The sequence below is a fragment of the Zonotrichia albicollis genome, chromosome 1, assembly GCF_047830755.1.
Source record: "Zonotrichia albicollis isolate bZonAlb1 chromosome 1, bZonAlb1.hap1, whole genome shotgun sequence".
NCBI classification, from domain to species: domain Eukaryota; kingdom Metazoa; phylum Chordata; class Aves; order Passeriformes; family Passerellidae; genus Zonotrichia; species Zonotrichia albicollis.
In genome coordinates, this window is record NC_133819.1 from 89,109,954 (window position 1) to 89,124,762 (window position 14,809).

The following is a 14,809-nucleotide window of genomic DNA, read 5'->3' on the forward strand; positions in this document are numbered from 1 at the left end:
ATATGATAGAAAATATGGCACTTTATAATAATATGCATCTTCAGAGGACAAACAGACATCAACAGCTCTGCGCTCCAGACCAAAAAGTAAACAGACTCCAAGAGGAGAGAGTCAGTTAAAAACAGTTATAATAACAGTAAAGTAGCCATAAATGAACGTTATGGCAACTAAAGGTTTCCAACTATTAAAATGGGAAAATTCTGGAGCAGCTCTGCAGACCTACTCAGACAAGAGAAAAAGTAAGTAAATGAACAAAAAAAAAAAAAATCCCAGCCAAACAAAAACTTAATAAAGTAATGAAACCATAGCCCTGAGTACCAGAGAATCATCCTTTTGTTGTGCATATTGACCTGTTTTGACCAACCTGCTTTAGTGCCCTTGGAAACAAGCAAAATCCTAGTTATTTCTCAATATGATTTGTTTTTCACTCATTTTCTTCTTTTTACTATAGGCAATAAAAATGGATAAATAAGTATTGCCGTCATCACGTACAGGGATGGTGTTAAAAGTCAAGGTAACACACAGCAGGAACAATTTAAAAGAGCTTTCAAGAAAAATCATTCTTAGGAAAGGGAAGATGAGTATTCAAAAATAAAACTCAAACTTTTCTTTTTGACAAAGTTATATTGAAAATTGCTTTTTTGTTTTTTCTTACTTTCTTCTCCTCGAAAATCTGTATGTTGGAGGTTCTACTGAAAATTAACCACTGGAGAAGACTCATCTAGGCTGTTTTGATATGGAGTGAAATGTTCCCAGTGAGGGAAGGCACTTCCCCAAGGAATGGCCATGCAGGAGACCTTGCCAAGGCAGATGCAAGTGAGCAGTTTAGGGGTTTGCAATGTTTCCCTAACCAGAGAGTAACTTGAGGAATACCCACAGAGCAAGGCAGACAGATGCAAAAAGTGCCTTGCTACTGGTACCATTCATGACACTTGGGAGACAGAAAATATTATGTAGCAGGGAATGGTGTGCAATCCATAAATTTTCTGGAGGATAGGGTTCCTGTGTGCCGTGTTTTAGCAGCACTAAGCTGGAGGGTGGGAACAGAGCTGGAGAAGAGGTTGTTTTCAGTGCTGCAGAGTATCTGAGAGAGTGCTGGCTTGCTGAGTTGCTCAGCTAGTTCTTACAAGCAGGAATTTTTTTCCCATGTGTGCAGATTTCAGGCTCTTCTTTCCTCATGAACACACAGATGTACATATCACCATTGAAAGGCAACCAAGGAACGTGAGGTGAGAAAAATACAGCTGATAACTTTTGGGTCTCTTCCCTTATTCTGTCAAAGGAAAAACTCAGTCAGCCAAGAAAGGGAACTGATAAACCTTTGAGACAGCCTAATTCATTCAGCTCATCAAAAAGCGAAGAGATACACACACAGCCCCATTCATCCTGGTGCCCTTGCTGTGCATTAATAGGAGATGCATTCACCCTTTCAGGGGCTCTCAGTACATCCTTTCATTGTGGACAGTGCCTCATTCACCTTCTCCTGAAGTGCTTCTTTCCAGTAGCATCAATCTAGGAGGCCATCAGCCCTGCATGCTTGATAATTTTCAATTAAAACAGTAACATCTGCATTGTATAGGAGGAAAAAATGCTGGGAGACTAAGGAGGACAATTTCTAAGTTTAGCCGTCAGAGGTGAATGTAACCTAATTTAAATGTGATGAAATTAGACCATTTGCCCTAATTTTCATGCATTTAGCTTTATCTCAAGAATACTGATGAGGATAGAATGAACACCTGAGAGCAGCTGGCAGGCAGCATGGTCATTGTGCTGCATCCCATTCAAGGTTTGATTTCAGATGGAAGGACAGAGTTCTAAAAGTGAAGGATCGAGGCAGGCTATCTGACTCTCCAGCTTGTTTGCCAGCATCCTCCCTTCAAAATCACACTGATTTCTTCTTTTATTTCTGCTAGTCTGCTCTGCCTGTGTATTGAAATAAACTCAATTCTGCTGTTTTAGGGGAGAGGGCTGCTCTTTGAGAGGTGTTGGTGGGAAAACTGGGCTTTGGGAGATTGTTTGCTTGCATTTTACTTTTTACCTAAATGGAGGTAGGAAGAGGGAAGCATTGCTCCTTGAGTCAGTCCATAAGTAGCAAAGACACTACTACTTCCATCTATTGGTAGAAAAGTAAAAATTATTTTACTTACTTTCCAAAGACAGGAATTACAAGAATTTCTAGTGCCATCTATGAGTGAACACAGAGAATTGCCAGTATTCCTATATTCCTATGCCTTATTTTACACACACATACACACACACACACACACACACACACACACTCTCACACACACATATATAAAATACAGAAATGCACATCGCTCATTTTGCTGTCTCTAAGTCCACACAAGATCACTGTGAATAAAATCCTTTTGCAGCTATTTAATACACACACTTGAAGAAATCCTGTTGGAGTTAGCAAAACTTTAAAACTCATCCCCACAGTCTAAGGTACCATGCAAACCAGCTGACTTTCAATGTACCATCACAATGCAAAGTTCTTAAAGGAAAGTCTAAAAGAGATACCTGAGCTCAAGTCTCTAAACTTCTTAAATGGCAACAATCCAGGGTCAAAATCTGTATTTGACCCATACCACATTGAAGAGAAGCATCTTCCCACCACCACTGCTGTAGTTCCATTTTTTTAAATACATCCTAATTCAAAACCAGCTGGAAAGAGCAAGATTCAAAACCCAGTTGTTGTCCTCCACTCACCCCTGAAAAGACAAGAGCAATCCACCTGGAATTCCCCCCTGGATCTTACTGGCAAGCAATTTAAAACCTCAGAATGATAATTATCTTTTTCTGATACTCTATAAGTTGAATTTAAAATGCTTTTGAATACTCATCATCAGAGACTGTCAGGAGCAGGGATGTGGGAAATCACATACTGTAATATTTCCTTTTTGGATGTTCCCAGATGTATCAATTTCAAAAAGTGCAACTTATGCCTGGGAGAGACTTTCTATTTTATTTCTCCTCACACATATCTCAGTCTATTTCCTGAGTTTTTTCTCTCCAAAGAGGACAGTAGCAAAGAGAATTGGCAATCCAGAAAATAAAGGATGGTTATATTGGATTCCATGAGAGAAAAACATGGAGAAAAGGACTACAGCATATCTTAAAAACCACATTACTGTCCCCTGGGGAAAAATTTAGGAGTTCACATTAAGGCAATACTCATTTACAGAACCTTCTTAACACAAATTTGCAACATAAAGTATTATAAAGGCTGTCATAAAAAGTGAAACACGAAGCAAATATTTCCTGGTATTTTTTCTACTACTGTTATAAGAACCAGAGCAGAGCCCCTTACCAAGCAGAGTGTTTGAGGTTAGCTCAGTACCAGCTCTCTGCAGGGACGTTCCTTGTGCAGCAGCACAGGCAGGGGGGACATTCCCATTGCAAGTTCTCACACCCACACTGCCCTAGGTCCCGTGAGTGCAGCACCTGGGGCAAGTGATGCCCTGGGTTTTCAAATGGAAATAGACAGTGTCTCATTAGGCTGTGGAGAGATGCACACAGAAGTAAAAATGAGATGTCTGCTCTGGTTACAAAGTTATTTTTAGTTTTAAGGGAATGTTCAAAGAAAAAAACCTGTGGAGTGTGACACAATTTCTACATTAAACAGTGAAGAAAGTGTATTATTTGTTTTGTGCTTCCTTCAGCTTCTCCCAAAAGCAGAGGTAAAAGGAGGCCTTCATTAGCTGGGGACTTGCATTTTTCTGATATCAGGTTCATGGTAAAAATACAGCTAAATATGGATTACCAAAGAAGCACTTAAACCAAAAAATGTCCCCCAGAAACAGAATCCCAGCAAGAAACATTCATAATAGTGCATTTCTCATCACTGGGGTGCATCAATGGAAAATGTGAGAGGAATAGAGGGGGGTGCTGCATCCATTGTATTTTCATCTCAGTATTTTCCTCTGAAAAAGAACATTTTATGTTAGTTTAAAAATTTCATCTGATTTATAGCTGACCTGGCTAAACTAGTCATTCATTTTCCAGAATCAAGCACAAAGGCGTGATAAAAATCAAACTCCAAAATTTTTAAGTTAATACGTTTTAGTCCAGAAAATGCGAATGTACAAACACATAAAAAAGGTACACATTTGGTTTTCAGTCATCAAATTACTAAGAAGGGCATGGTACAGCAGAGTCCTTGGCTGACACCCTTGTTTTAAAGCAGGTGTCATTTAGTGAGTAAGTTTGTAAAGGTTCTGCATGGGATTCTGACATGACACTGTGAAACACACTCTTTCCTGCTCTGATCTTTCCCTTCTCCTTATAATCCTTCAAATTCTGTGATGCATATATGTTTCCAGAGTGTATCTACCTAGAGTTTGCCTTTTTCTATCACATGGAAGATCATTTGGGAAAGTATGCAAGTACTCTGTCCTTGGACTTTCCATCCACACCCTAAGGCATAAAGTTCTTCTAGCAAATCCATGTGTGTCAGTAATTAAAATATAACTACAGACAGGTATTTCCCTTACACAGAGACACTATTGCTTGGCCTCATCTTTCTCTAAGCCATTTATTACAAGAGAGCAAAAAATTTGACTTCTTTACCCAGGGTTTATCTATTTTCACACTCAGAAGTCTGTGTAGATAGATACACAGTGAGAAGCAATGGCACAACTGCTTGTAAATTTATCATGGGATAAATGCATTACTGAGGTTTCAGCACATTTCCAAGCAATAATGATAAGTAGGTTTTTAACAAAGGTCCTTTATCTGATCTGGTTGCCTGAGGAATTACCTTCTTTCTGTAAGGTACCACCAAGAAAAAGACAAGGTCTGGTTCCTCAAGTGGAAGAGAACAAAAAAACTTCAATTTTCTAATGTGCATTATGATGCTTTTATTTTTCTAAATGTTGACAAGGCTTTGTTAGGCTTTGGCTTTTTGTTTGTTTGTTTGGTTGGTTGGGTTTTTTGTGGGGTTTGGTTTGGATTTTTGTTTTATTTTCCCTTAGAGTTGGGATTTTTGGAGGGAGTGATTTAGTAATCTATATTTAGCTGTATTTTTACCATGAACCTGATATCAAGAAAATGCTGCTCCCCAGCTAATGAAAGTCTCTTTTGACCTCTGCTTTTGGGAGAAACTGGAGGAAGCACAAAACAAATAATACTTTTTACTCTTTAATAATGCTCTTTACTGTTTAATGTAGAAATCGTGTCATACTCCACACTGTTTTAGGAGAAGAAGAAAGGATACACTTACTTTGGTATATTTACAGTAATTTGGCTGTGTGGTAATTTCACTATATAGTTTACACACAGCTCTTTGTGTGCCTGTTAAATGGCATAAGTAAAACTATTGAGAAAACAGTTGATTAAAAAAACCAAAAAACCAAATATGTTTGAAAAAAACCACAAGAGACTTTCAGAAAATACATTTTCAGGCAGTGGGCAGTGACTACTATGCATAATTCTTCACAGGAACTGAGCTCAGAAGATGCCCTTTGGTTTTGCCCTTGAAAGTAATGCATCAAGGGAAGAAAATTTCAATTAACTAGAAAGCAGAAAGACAAGTTTTTAGAAAATTCTTCTGAGAGTTATGAAAATAGGTCTTTATTTTTCTCTTCTTTAGTACTACACACTGCCTGCATTGATGTAGACTCATAACAAAGTTGACCAGAAACACAAATCTCTATTAAAAGAAATAAGAAATACAGAGGAAATCAAATTAACACCTTTTGCCAAAAACAAAGACATTAGGGGGCCAGTTTGTCTTGGCTTTCTCAATAAAAATATAATAGTCCTTTTATGTTATCACCTGGGCATAAAATTTTTAAACATAAATTATTAAAATGCAATTAAATAACCCCCAAATTTCACAGACCAGATTTAATACAAAAGACCTTCTTTGGAATCAGACTGGTGAGATTTTTTCCCTCCTTCATTTTAAAGTAAAAAACCCCATCCAGAGAAAAAGAAGATGCAAGAGAATTATTCCTCCCTCCAAATTTTCAGTTTAGATATCAATTTCACCCCCCTTTGCACTCAAATTCCTTGCTCAGCTCTACTTTTGACCTTTTATTTTTAGAACAAAGGGGGAAATAAGAAGAGAACTTGAAAATTCATGCAAAATAAGTCTACCTAATTTACTAATGCAAACATCCATATTTAGAATCCTGGGATTGACCAGCATATCAATTTGTTCCTGACATTGAAGCTGGAATGCGAAAGAAGGGTACGTCTTCCACTTGCTTGAGATTCAAATGTGTCATACCTCTGCACATGTCCTTCCCTGCTCTGGCTGAAAAGGATGAGCAAGAGTAGCCCTATGAGTCAGTGTCTTCCCTGGAGAGCCTTCAGCCATGGCATTATAAAGGCAGTAGCTTTGTTAATTCAATCACATGAGTGATGGAGCTTCAGCCACCAACGAGGGCAGAACGAGTCCTTCCTTCCGTATTTTAGGAAATCCACCTTTCACATCCTCAGTGGACTCAGGTTTGGGGGAAAGTTTGACCAATCTGTACCAATTTCCCCGCAGTTCCAGATCCTTGACTGTGCAGCGGGTTTGGCTCGGTCTCCTCCCACAGCAGAGAGCACTTCAGCTGGCTGCTGTTCCTGGCATGGATTGATAACCTGGTGCATCTCTGGAGTTCTTGGCATGAGATAATAACCTGGTGCATCTCTGGAGTTCTTGGCATGGGATGATAACCTGGTGCATCTCTGGAGTTCTTGGCATGGATTGATAACCTGGTGCATCTCTGGAGTTCTTGGCATGGGATGATAACCTGGTGCATCTCTGGAGTTTCTTGGCATGGATTGATAACCTGGTGCATCTCTGGAGTTCTTGGCATGGGATAATAACCTGGTGCATCTCTGGATTTCTTGGCATGGGATGATAACCTGGTGCATCTCTGGAGTTCTTGGCATGGATTGATAACCTGGTGCATCTCTGGAGTTCTTGGCATGGGATAATAACCTGGTACATCTCTGGAGTTCTTGGCATGGGATGATAACCTGGTACGTCTCTGGTGCTTGGGCAAAGGCTGGCTCTGCCTTGGCATTTCCATGGCCCAAAGCAGTTTGTGTGGCAAGGGCTGGAATACAGCACTGGGGTGCCCACGAGAGTACGGCTCGCTGCTGTGCTTGTGCCATGATCATCCGTAAAAGTTAAGGTCACTACACTATCCATTAATGAACTCATGGCAGAAATGGACAAAATAAAAGCCTGCTGGTATAAATCAGGATGATATTGTTATTTTCACCAATATAGGGTTAACAATCATTTGCAATAGCTGCAAAACTGGCCTCTCATGTGTGATGGATGACACAACACAGCTGCTGGGGAGGAAGAATAGATATGTCCTCCCACTTCTTTATGAAGAAGCTCCATTCTTTAAAATGCTCAACAGATAGAGGTGACTCCTAAGAAATCTACAGGCATCATGAAAGATCTCAGATATTCTGCTGGTAGGTGATAATTTTATTTTATCTTCAGCTGTCAGTGCCAGTCAATTGTAATGCTAAGTAAGGTTGCATCACTTGCTTTCCTCGGGTGCAAGGAATGGGATGTTTTGCACAGGTCTGCACAAATTTTTGCTACAAGCTCTCCAGTAATTCTCAAGGTACACTTTGAATTTAAAAAGCTTTTCTACATCTAAGGAGTGCATTCCTCTTTGAAACAGGTTTGATTTATTCCCATGGCTGGTGCAGCTGAAAGAACAGAACCAGCAGCAAATAGCTACATCCAGCTCAATTTGTTGTATATTAAATGTTTGCTAGTTGTTTTCTCCCTGCAAACATATTCCAAACAGACAAAACTTTTCAGGAAATAAGTCTCTTTACTGCTAGTGATGCACATAGAAATTGGAGTTGGATCTGTCTGCCATGTCCAAGGGCTATGAGAGCTGATTTTAAGACGTCTGGCACTCCTTCAACAGAAACTAATGCTGGGATGACTTCTTGGAGTCACCATCCTCAAAAGTTTCCTCTCCACAACCCTTTACTGTGACAAAACAGACAGCAAAATCTTTCATTTCAGCAACTTCTGGCTTCAGCACTGCTATCTCAGCAGGATGTGAAGACAAGATAAAAAAGCCAGCAGTGACTTTGCCTGTAGATGGGTCAGAAAATTCTCATGAAAACAACTTTAATTTCATCATAAGATGAAGTTCAATGACTGCAGCACAGTCAGGTCCCAAGCTATTACATATGTAAGTAACAGCTCAGATATTAATATACAGCAGAAATAATTTGTGGAGGTTTTTCCCCCTTTTGTGTTTTTTTGTTTGTTTCTTTGGGTTTTGGGGTTTTTTTTTTTGGTTTTTTTTTTTGGTTTTTTTTTTTGTAGATGTTTTTGTTTTGGCTTTTTGTTTGTTTTTGTTTTGTTGGTTTTGTAGGTTTGGGGTTTTGGTTTGGTTTTGCTTTTTTGTGCTGTTGCTGTTTGGTTTTTTTCTGTAACTTACTTTATACTTGGGATTTAGCTGAAAAAGGATTTGTGAATGTGTCTTTGCAGACACATGACACTGGTCAGGCTCCTGCTCCAAGTACAGTACCTTTTTCCTGTGATTTCATCCTCATGATAGGCAGCAAAATATTATTTAATATTTAGACTTTATAAGACCTGCCACCACCTTCTCCTGGCCCAACTAGAAAAATCAGAGTACAGGAACCAGCACTGAACGGAAGTAACACAGAGAAACAAAGGACTGGCCCAGCCTTTCCCAAAGCAGCACAATGTAGATCAAAGGGCTTAACAGAAAAGCCATGTTTCAACAGAGGTAAGTTTCATAAACCAGGCCTCAGATTAGGGAAGCAAACACCCAGCTCCTGATAGCCGAAGGTGAAAAAATCAGAGACTCAGGGGCTGAAACCATGGTGCAGCTGTGCCCACAGCATGATGGAAACCAGCCGAGGAGAGAGCCAGCACTGGTGGGTGTCAGAGCTGCCTCTGGGCTGCCCTGTGGAACAACCCCTGGACAGAAGGGATTTTTATGTATGGAATGATGGTGGTGCAGAGGGATGAGCAGTATCTGCCTCCTGCCAGCCTCTGGCAGGCAGCTTGCAGTGATCCCCTGAACCCCAGGGCAGCTGCAACATCCAGAGGGCACTTGCAGTGCAAGTGCCCTGGGCCCAGGACCTCATCCTCAAGGCATAGAAAGGGCACACTGCACACTGTTTCTGCCTGTCTTGAGGGTCAGAAGGGGACACAGATCATTACCACCAGGCCAACTGTGAGCAGCTATGTGTATTTGAAAAGGGATTTCACATACGATGCTGCAGCAAGGATGACCTTGCCTGCTGTGCTGTCCAACATGTGGGAGTGATCTCTGAAGAGCCATCTGTAAAAGTGGCAGCCTGTGTCAGCCCCCTCACTCCTCCATGAGTGTCCCTCCATGCTATCCCTTCTGCCACAGCAGAGCCATGGTAAGGATGGCCATTAGTTCAGGACAGCTTGCATTCATTGAGCACGTACATTTGGCTTCAGTCAGGGAGGGGATTTGCTTCATACCAAACAGATTTTTACAGGACCAAGCTACCTGCAGTGAAAGGGATCTAGGAACGTGCAGATAAAGCTGAAAGGTCTCTTCTCAAAGACACAATAGCTGAAGAATAACAGAAGCATATTTCTGGATCAGTGGAGTGGAGGTCATAGACTGGAGTGTTTTCCATCTGCAAAGACTTCTTAGCCCACCAAAGAGGAGCCTTTTTGTACCTGTATCCAAACACAAACAACAGAGTTGGGGAATTTTGAGCATAGACATGTTGCCAGTATCTTCTCTACATTATTAAGAATAGCCAAGAAAATTGCTCCTTATCCATTTCTAGGTGTAGATAGAAAGCATGGTTCTGTCAGTGAACTCATTACCAGAAAAATTATTCCCTGTATTACATGACTATCTTGTAGATATCTCTGCTGCACTCCTTTGCCATGTTTGATTAAGCATTCACAGCTAGTTCAAAAACTGTAGTAAGCTGCACAGTTACTAATTAATCAATATAAACAAACTGCTGTGTCTTGAGTCCCTTAAGAGGAATGAAGGAAAAGAGAGAGCAGCTATTTTTGCATCACAGTGACTCAGGGGTACTGCTCTACGTGCTGAGCAGTTTGTATTTTCCAGAGAACATCCACACCTTTTCATTTCAACAGTAAACTCCAGAGAAGTGCTCCTTCAGCTGAGCACACACTCCACAAATTTCTCACATAAACCTGAGAGAGGATATTTAAGAGTCATACACCTAAAATGTGCCTTGAATACTTGAAAAGGAGAGGTTTTAATGTGTGTCAAAATAAGAACTATTCAGCCAGGAATTGTCAAAGTGGGAGCTTTAATCTTACACATTTAGCATTTCCACCTGGAAAAAGAAACATTAAAAGAAACTTGAAGACCACCAGTAATGTGGGAAAAAACCCTCTGAGCCAGCGTGGAGAAATTGCAGAGGCTCAAGGAAAAGAAACATAACGTTATTTGAAGAAAAGGCTTCATGTGTCAGGAAGAGAATAAATTTGGACAGCAGAGGAACAACAACACTCTACTGCTGTGACTTCCATATTTTGGGGAAATGACACAGGGGAGGCAGGCAGCAGGGGGCAGGGCTCGAGATACATCTATGTGGTGGATCCCTTTGTTGAGGAGGATCCTGGAGGGACTACAGCCCGTGAAGGACCCACAACAGGGTGAGGAGCAGTGGGTGGCATGGATCAGCAGGGAAAAACCTGCTGTGCACCAGCCCAACCTCATGGGTCACCTGTCACCTCACTCAGAGGGGCAGGGAGGGATTGAGAGTAACGTGCAGGGAAGTGGGGACCAGGAAAGGTGGTAGAGAACTCTTGGGCTGCAGATCAGTATGGGGAAAGGGGATGAAAAACATTTCCCTCAGGGTTTGTTTTATTGATCAACCCCTTATTTTTCCCCTCAATAGCCAAAGAAGATATTAAAAGTTTCCATTAATTGGAAATTAATTGAATTAAATAAAATTAAAATCCCTGGGTTGAGACTGCTTTGCTTGTGATGAGAGGTCTTAATTTACTTAGTATTTTCACACAGGTCTGGGCTGTTGGTTTTTTTGTGGTTTTTTTTTTTTTTTTGCAATCACCAAGAGGTGTTGATAGGGGGATATTTCTTTAGGATAAGGATGCTCAACACACAACATGTGATGCCTGTGGAAGGGGACTGCAAGGCAATGAAAATGTTGTGATACGCTTCCTGGCTATCACTTCTGAGCACAGGCTGCTCTTCCCCTGCCACAGTCCAGACCGACCTGGGAACAAGTGGCAAAAGCTGCTGTGCTCCAGCCTGTTCCTGAAAACAGAGTTTGAAAGGAGCCTACCATCCTTGTTGCTTCATACAGTCTTGCACCTGGCTGGGAACAAACAGGGACTTACCTGTGCATAAACACCAGCTTCTCTGGCTGCACCATCCACACCCAGGGCATGTGTATTTGGGAAATCCAGCCCCCTAAGAGGCAGTGAGGACCTGGCAATCACAGCAGGAGGCTGGATGCATGGACAGCAGGGAGACCCTGCAGCCCATGAGGAGCAGCACTGCTGTGACAAACACAGCCATTGTCCATGTGATAAGGCCCAAAGAAATTTCTGCCTCCTGAGAGAAACTGCAGCTTTTCACACACAAACCATCCTCTCCTGTCCATAAATCAGCATAGCTCAGGAGAAACTAATGCCTGCATAACAAAAGGATTACAGATCTTTCCTTATGAGGTCAGGCAAGTCCAGAGCGTTTCAATCAGCTCTTTGATATTTGCAATCTAGGCACAGCCCCAGGATGCTGGTTTAAGGATTAGAAAAAATAATAGAAATGTTTCTTAAACTGGTTTTGAAATCTGCAAATGTTTTATGCAACAGGAAGACCAGGCTTCAGGAACAAGGCAGGGCCAGCAGCCTGTTCAGCAGCACAGGAGATGGTGTCCACTCAAGAAATATTTGAGTCTTTTGGGTGGAACCAGGGTTCATGGATACAGAAGATAACAGACCTGTGTGAGGCCTTCATGGTTTGGCTTAGAAATAAAGCTGTATTGGTCTCAATTAAACATTACATGAGTGCTTAAAATAAAAACAGACAGGAACGCACCAAGCTCCATCAACAGTTCTCCACTGTTTGAAATTGAAATTTCCAAGATTTGCTGATGACACTGAGCTATTTGGGATGCATTCCAGAGGAAAGTGGAGAAAGGTGGAAAACCAGACAAAATGTTGCCACATTAAAGGCATGCAGTTTGAGCTGTTTCCAAATTATCCTAGATACTGAATTGAGCACATCGATTCAGAAGAGCTAACACTTTATTTTAATAAAGAATTTAGTACCAGTCTCTGGACAATCTGCCAGTGGCAAAAAAAAACCCCAAAACCCAAAACAAAACCAAAACCACAACAAAAACAAAACAACAAAAATATCTAAAAGGAAACAAAATGTTACAGAAGAAAGAAAGGCTTTCAACTAGCTCATCAGACAAGTGAGCTGGAATCTAGCTAATTATTCAAATTCTGTTTATCTTCTTTTGAGCAATATAGCTATAGCAGAATTTGAAGATATCACAGGATGAGTGTGTGAATTCCACAAGAAGTTGGGCTAATATAAACCACTTTTTTTTAAAACAGGCTACTCCAGGCCATGTGGCTTTAAGTGCTGACCATATAAAAGAATAGCCTTGCTTCAGTGTGGTAGTTGTCAGCACACAACATAAGATTTTTAAAGAAATCAAATTGTATGAGTACTTGCAGCAAAATTTATACCTCCACCCAGCAAAGCGCTGAAATGCACTCTGCTCTCTCTTCAGAGAAATGTAAATCATCAATGCTGCCTCTAAAGTTTCTAATGCTGAGCTCTGTGAGACTCAGGAAGGTTTAGAGGGCCCAGGATGCTGAGGGAAGAGATGTGGGAAAGGTCCTTTTAGAGAGAGATTTACTTTGTCACCCACAAAGGTGATGGCCAGAGGGAAGGTTCAGCCCTCTGCCTCTAAAGAGCAAGCCCTCAGGTCAGCAGGGACAAGGCAAAGGCTTTCAGGGAGGAACCCTCCTCAGGATGGACTCCATTTAACATCTGCAGGGGCGACTAGAATAGATTAATGACATGTTCATGACATTTGCAGATGCTGATTAATTAGAAAATGAAGCAAAGAGCTAATGTGCAGCTGAAAGGCAGTAATAAAATCAAGCACTGGTGTATGAGGCATACACATAGAGTCAACACACACACATTAATAAGAGTGTGCACATCAGCTTCCAAACATAGTGAGGGAAATTATTTTCTGAATTACTGTTTTTATTGACATTGGACTCACTCTGTTGAATGGCTGAATGAAATCACTTTTCCATCAAATGCAACCATCTAATATATTTTACTGCTGTGTGCAATACTGTTGATCTAGATCTTTGCTTCCACAAAGGTGATTTTGACCAGATTCCTGATAATGTTTTTCTTCCTATCCTGTTTTATCTTTTGTATATCTCTCTTGCAAAAGCAGCATGTGAAAGTATTTCAGGCAAAGTCCAAAAGGGAAAGGGTGAAAGTACAAATTAAAACCTGTTAATTTTTACCTGAGAAATCAAAACTTGGGTTATGTCCTGGACATGACCTTGTAGTGAGAGGAGGAAGCAAAAGAGGTGTGATTCCTGCAGGTGAACAGCTCTTGCAGTGACTGCTGGAGCTGGGTCTCTTTGCCAAACAAACACATTTTCCAGCCCTTTCCCTCTGACTGGATTCCAGATGGAGCTGCCCACTGGATGTGGTAGCAGGGGGTGGCAGCCAAAGCCTGAACATCTTCCCACCTGCTTAAGGCTGGCAGGATCTTTCTTTTCTTTGCAATTACTCTGTGACCTGTGAAAAAAAAAGTTTTTCATGTTTCATTTCTGAACACTGGGAGTCAGGGCCACTCTTAGTGCAAGGTCAAACCACTGAATTATTGCTCATTTTCCATTGTTTCCTTCCTCTGGAAAAACAGCTCTGCCTCTGTTCACAAACTGCTTGGAAATCCTGGGTTTGAGTAGCACTGTCAGGTTCATCTGCACAGGCACAAGGATGAAGATGTGAGGCAACACCTGCAAGCAGCAGGGAGAAGTATGAGGAACACTGATCTGTGCTGGGCACTCCCACTGGTCACACATTTTATACTCTGGTTCACTGGGCCAGGGAGGCCTCAGTAAGCTGAGAGCATTTCACAGGTTTGAGTGGGGGCAGATTTTTAGCTCTTGAATATTAAGGCTAACTGTGTTAAGGGTTGGAGGGTTTTTTCCATTTTCATACACACCAATCTGAAGAGAAGAAAAAGGAAAAGCCAGCAACGCTCACATACACACATGCATTCAGAATGGGCTGGACAAGTTGCTTCAAAGAGTTTATTTCCTTTGATTCTCTCTGCTTACAAACCCAGCCATGTATTCTGGGTTAGAGCTGCCCTGTGAAAAGTCATGTCCCAATTTACTTGGGGCAATCTGGTCACTCAGGCCTGCTAGGGCTGGGGCAGAGGCTCCTGTAGCAGTGAGTGATGCTGACCTCCTGCTTCTCCCCTGTTCCTCATCTGTGGCTGCTCCCCCAAGTGACCTCTGTGTTACACAACTCTGCTGTGTCACAGCAAATGTGGGAAAAGAAGATGCAATTCTGCAATATCTGGGTGACAGAGCCAGCTGATGCTGTACCCAGGGCAGCAGGTCAGATGGACTGTCAATGAAATGGTACTGGTTTTGCTGGTGTGGCCTGCAGGGAGTCATTTAGCATACTGGATGACCTATAGCACATCCTTTCCTACGCACAACTCTACTGTGCCATACATGCAAAGAAGAGCCTGCAATTTCCCTGGCATAATTGCCACAGAAAAACCCCTCAGCCTAATGGAG